Raw genomic sequence first — 6508 nt, forward strand, 5'->3', positions numbered from 1 at the left:
GCACCTGAAAAAGACAGTTAAATGATACAAATATAAAGAATTAAAGTGTAGACGCAACTTCTATATGAGTTCCATCCATTATGGATATAAAAGGAAATAAAATTCGCTTGGGACATAAGTGGACTCTAACAGAAAATTATAAATATTACCATATATAGTTGTTCCTAATCATGCATTGTCCTCCATTTGCTCCTCACTTGTGAAATGAGGCTCCTTTAAGTATTGCATATCTATGACTACTTTCCAAGCCTTCATCCTGTTTTCATCTACCCTTGCCAACCTATTTAGTGAAATTTGGTTGGACGGGGTGCATGGGGCTACTAGGTGAGGTTGTAGGCGCCAGCCATGCCAAACCATAGCACGTAAAGAACGAACTATAGCATTGGTCGTGCGCATTGTATCAACCTTGACCCAATCCGTGAAATGTGTACAGAATTCAGAGAAAAAGAATAGCATAATACGAGTGACTGTGACTAGTATAAGAAGGTACTGATGCCTTACAGTCTGTGCTCTTGCAAGACCATCCACTATGGTTTTGGATATATCATAATACCAATGCCCTTCGGCTAAAGCGAAGAAGGCGTTGCATGCGCGGGAATCTGCAGATTTAAAGTGCCAATCTCCTAGGACATTAAGCTGAAGGAAAAGCATAGCAAGGCCCGTATTGAGGGCCATGCTTCCTAAGGATATGTTACATTGGCCTTGGTGTTCTATTTGAAATATACCAGCACCATAGGTCTCGTGGAAATTTACCCAATCAAAATTGTTGTCATTATCAACTATATAATCAATATGGGTGTGTTGGGTAGCGGTTGGAATTCCTGATGAAAAAGCTATTAAGTACTCAGTTAATTCAAAGGGTTCGGTAATTTAACATGATTCTTAGGGCTTGTTCTCCATGGGAGCGGTCAAAGAAGGTAACATGCTTATAAAAATATTTAGTAAGTGCAGGAGAATAAGTTTGATCGTGTCTTACCAGTAGGATCTCCCATTCGTGCTCTAATATCATATCATCAAAGTATGCACCGTACTTATCATTGAGATAAAGATCCTCAAAAGACTGTTTCGGTATAATTTTTGGAGTAGACATAACAAACAAGTAATGAATTGAAGTATGGGAAAATAGAAATTTGAACCTAGAAATCCGAGCCTAGAAGCTTGCGGTGAGGGCGCACGCGCTCAGAATAACCCTTGGATGGGCGTGGTGCGTGATCAATAATGCTGATACCAATTTAATATGAGCGCGGTGCGCGCTAAGTTTGGTCTTGTATGAGGAGCGTGCGCGCCTTGAGATGCAGCGATGTGTTTAGGGGTTTCAGTTATGAAACTACATGCTTAGAGATTAATTTTATAATGTTTGGTTGCTAAGTCTAAGGCCGGATTGTTGCTAAAATAAAATATGTGAAAAAAAAAACATATTTTCAGAATAGTTTCCTACACAAGAATTCCATTTCAGTTTTTGGAATTTCTATATATGATTAGCCTCCGAAATTTCCTGAAATTTGGATATTTCATGAAATTTAAGGTTCCTAATTACATTATGGATCTCAATTGTATGAAACAAGGCCCATGGGTTGCTTATAATGGGTTTCTCTACTAGATTAGCTTATGAAATTCCGTGAAACTTTAAAATTCCTCGAAATATCAGGTACCTAATTACATTGTGGTCCCAATTAATTAAACAAAGCCCAACGGTTGTTTATATTTTGGCCCAAAACTTATATAAATGTGATTTAAGGCATGCAATTTAATACGTTCACATATATTAAAATATACCACCCACAAACAATTTGAGAGGGGGGGGGGGGGGTTCATGATATCAATCAATTAAATTACCTAAAACATGCTTAATATCAACAGAAAAACTATATGGTAAAATAAAAATATGTGATTAATCATGTATTAAATTTGTCAATACGTGCATAGATAAATAATCGCATAAACAAATAAATACTAACTACTTAACAAAAACTGAAATTAACCAATAATTAAACTAAAATTACTGAAACAAATACGAAATTTAAATAATTATTATAAAACAAAAATAAATAGCTTATGAAATTCCGTGAAACTTTGAAATTCCTCAAAATATCAGATACCTAATTACATTGTGGTCCCAATTAATTAAACAAAGCCCAACGGTTGTTTATATTTTGGCCCAAAACTTATATAAATGTGATTTAAGGCATGCAATTTAATACATTCACATATATTAAAATATACCACCCCCAAACAATTTGAGAGGGGGGGGGGGGGGTTCATGATATTGATCAATTAAATTACCTAAAATGTGTTTAATATCAACAGAAAAACTATATGGTAAAATAAAAATATGTGATTAATCATGTATTAAAATTTTCAATACGTGCATAGATAAATAATCGCATAAACAAATAAATACTAACTACTTAACAAAAATTGAAATTAACCAATAATTAAACTAAAATTACTGAAACAAATACGGAATTTAAATAATTATTACAAAACAAAAATAAATTCTAATCAAATTCATCACAACAATTTAAAAATAAAGAAGCTATCCATGGGAAAAAGATGGTCTAGAACCATCAGCAGGACAACGACGATGACGACGCTCACATCAAGAGTCAGAAGAAAAAGGTGAACCTCCTAGCTAGGGCAAACGTTTGAAGACCTCGGCCTGAAAAGCTGCCTACGCCTCTTCCATATTCTCTATAGTGCTAAACATGTCAGCGTGGTTGTCGGCTATATGGTTCAAATGTTATGCTCTAAGCTGCGTTGATCACGTTGAATGGAACCCTGACGCTTATGTATAGTCTCACAGAGCGCATAAAGGGTTCGCTGATAATCGTAAAGCGTACGCATCCCGCTATGGAGTAGTGAAAAATGTGCAAAATCAGAAGAAGCACAGTCCATAGCGTTCTCAGCAAAACAAACTCGATATTCATCTTCATCCTCATCCTGATCTCTCCCATCAGCTCTCTCTTCAGGCAATGTCGAATTCCTTTGGACACACTCACTATACGCCTTTGCGTTTGAATGAATCTTAAGATGAGTCCTAGGTGACTTAGGCACGCAACCCCAATATAACATAATCTTAGTAATTAAAACAGGGAGGGGTGTAGTAGTAAGGCCTACAGCCATAAGCTCATCACGCATAAAATCAATGTGGCAAAAACCATACCTCCTGTTATGCAAAACCTAAAGAACATGTAAGAAAGACAAGCTGATGTCACTCGGCTTTGAAGTGCTACATACATTCTTGCCTAGCCACTGCGTCACAGCCAGTTGGTTTATCCTAAGCGATTGCTGCCTGGCACAGTGAGAACGATCATTTTATTGACCTTTAAATAACGTCTCTAGCATCAACTGATGCACTCCATCAAATTGGGATCGCTTTAAGGTCAGGGTGTCCTGTTTCGCTGGTATCCCAGTGATGGTAGCGAGCAAATCATGAGTCACATCCCGGTGAACTCCGTCCAAATCCACAAACAGTCTCCTTAAAGGAAGCATCCTCTTATTTTGATAAAATTTCAATACCAAATCCTCATGGTAGTACTCCTCAGTAGAGTACCACATTCTATCCCACCCTCTAGCACGCATCTCTATACCATAGAATGGCTGGAATATCTCCGCATTAAATGCGAATTCCGGTAAGATTTTTACTAGTCGGGCCATTTTATGGATGAAATTTGAATACGGGTAGGGGTTTAAGTAGTGGATGATGGTGGGAAGGTGCTGTAAAAATTTGAAGAAGGTTTGTTTCGATGGAGGCGCGGTGCGTGCTTGGATTCAGTATTGAGTAGGCTTAATGCGCGTTGTGATCGATTTAGGTTAGGTTTAATTTTGTTTGTGAAGATAAAGTGAATGGGCGAGTGTTGGATCTTAAATGGGATGGCGGTGGGGTGTAAATATCTTGGGTTGGGTGGAAAAATGAATTTTGGCCCAAGCCCATGCCCAAATCTTTTCAATAATATTGATCCTGTCCTGCTACCTCGTAAACTTAAAACTAAAATTCTTGATTCATTTGCGGTCCGATTTTGGCGAATGAGTTATGAAAATCATCAGCATGAAATATGCTATCTAATGATCTAGGAAAAACTCAAATCTAACCGTGGGTGACATATGAAATGGTAGAAGAATGCCTCAAAATACATAAATGACATAAGTTATGAGGGTGAAGAGAAATCTAGAAAACTAGATTGTGTCACATGAATCTATACGATTTAAAGCAATATAAACAAAGATAGGAAGTTGGGAGAACAAGGTGGGGTGATTACCCACCCCCAAACAAAATTTTAGAATAGGATGAATTTTTTTTGTTGTGGTGAAAAAGAAGGTCCTTTAAAGTCAGATATCCTAAACTTTCTAATAAATTTATGAGTTTTATATTTTCTAATTTTTATGAAAAGGATTTTTGAAAAATACAAGAATAAAGCAAGTAAAAATGTAAATCACTCCATAGAGAAACACTACTCAAAATAAACGAGATAAAGTGCAAGAAAGGAATGCGTGAATTACATGAACGTGGACTAAGAATCCGGCACTTACAACCACACACTCCGAAAGGAGGGTCTGATTACCTTAATGGAGTACTCCCAAAATATAGAATATGGATAGGAAGTACACCAAGCATCGAGGTCAGTCCTCATAAACATGGTCTTGTAGAAGGGTTTCTTCTACAGTGGGTGAACGTAATTTGCAGAAATGTTTTAAGCGTTGGCCATTTACTTGAAAGGTATTGTTGTTATTGGGATTTACCAAAGTAAATACTTTTTGAGGAGTGACGTGACATCAGTAACCAGAAAAGTTCCAGACCAACGTGTTTTTAATTTACCAGGAAAAATATGCAAACGTGAGTTACATAGCAAAACTTTTTGACCAAGGTTAAACTCTTTATGCAAAATATGTTTATCAAGAATACGTTTCATGTTAGCTTTATAATCCTTCGCTAAATCGTAAGAATCAGTATGGATTTCTTCAAGCTCATTTAATTGTAATTTGCGCTTGACACCAACGGCGTTAATGTTGAAATTTAAACTTTTAATAGCCCACAGGGCACGGTATTCCAACTCAACAGGCAAGTGACAAGGTTTACCAAAAACTAAGCGGTAAGGGGACATACTAATAGGTGTTTTAAAAGCAGTTCTATATGCCCATAAAGCATCTATTAGGTGTCTAGACCAGTCTTTCCTATCAGGATTAACTGTCATTTCTAAAATCTTTTTAATTTCTTTATTAGACAACCCTACTTGACTACTAGTTTGTGGGTGATATGGAGTCGCCACCTTATGTGTAACTCCATATTTCTTGACTAAAGCTTCAATAATTCTATTATAAAAATGTTTTCCCCTATCTCTAATGATGGCCTTAGGTATGCCAAAACGTGAGAAGATATACTCCTTCATAAATAATACTATAATTTTATGATCATTATTACGACAAGACATGGCTTCAATCCATTTCGGAACGTAGTCTACAACTACAAGAATATAAATGAAACCATGTGAAATAGGAAACGGGCCCATAAAATCTATACCCCAGACATAAACAATCTCCACTATAAGAATGGGATTTAGGGGCATCATATTACATTGAGTAATACACCCAAGTTGTTGACATCTAATACACAGTTTACATTCTGCATGGGCATTTTGAAATAGGGTCGGCCAATAAAAACCGCACTGAAGAACTTTGGCGGCAGTTTTCTTTCCACTAAAATGACCCCCACATGATTGTTCATGGCAGAAGGATAAGACTTTATTGTGCTCCCACTGGGGAATACAACGTCGTATTATATTATCCGTACAATATTTAAAAAGGTAGGGCTCATCCCAGTAGTAAAACTTAACTTTTGCCAAAAATCTCATGCATTCATTCCTGATCTATATGTCAGGAATGATCTCAGACACTAAAAAATTAACAATGTCTGCATACCAAGGTGTAGAAAAAATTGAATAAAGATGCTCATCCAGAAAAGAGTTATATATCGATTCGGAATCACTGTCATCGTTCCTCATTAGCTAACCTAGATAAGTGATCTGCAACTTCATATTCAGTTCCTTTTTTATCCTTAATTTCTAAGGTAAATTTATTTAGGAGAAGAATCCAACGGATCAATCTCTGCTTAGCATCCTTCTTTGTGAGAAGGTACTAAGCGCGACATGGTCTGTATAGACGATGGTCGTGGAACCAACTAAGTAGGGACGAAACTTATCTAAGGCATAGACAATGGCTAGAAATTCCTTTTCAGTAGTAGTGTGATTACGTTGAGCATCATTTAAGGTTTTACTAGCAATAAAAATAACAGTAAACTTATTATCTAATTTTTGTCCTAGCACAACACCAACAACATAATCACTAGCATCACATATAAGTTCAAAAGGTTTTAACTAGTTTGGTGGTTGAATGATAGGTGCAGAGGTTAAAACGACTTTCAATGTTTCAAAAGCCTGTTTGCAGTTATGATTAAAATAAAAAATGACATCATTTAAAATCAATTGTGTTAAAGAATTACCTATTTTTGAAA

Source organism: Coptis chinensis, chromosome 4, assembly GCF_015680905.1.
Source record: "Coptis chinensis isolate HL-2020 chromosome 4, ASM1568090v1, whole genome shotgun sequence".
NCBI lineage: Eukaryota > Viridiplantae > Streptophyta > Magnoliopsida > Ranunculales > Ranunculaceae > Coptis > Coptis chinensis.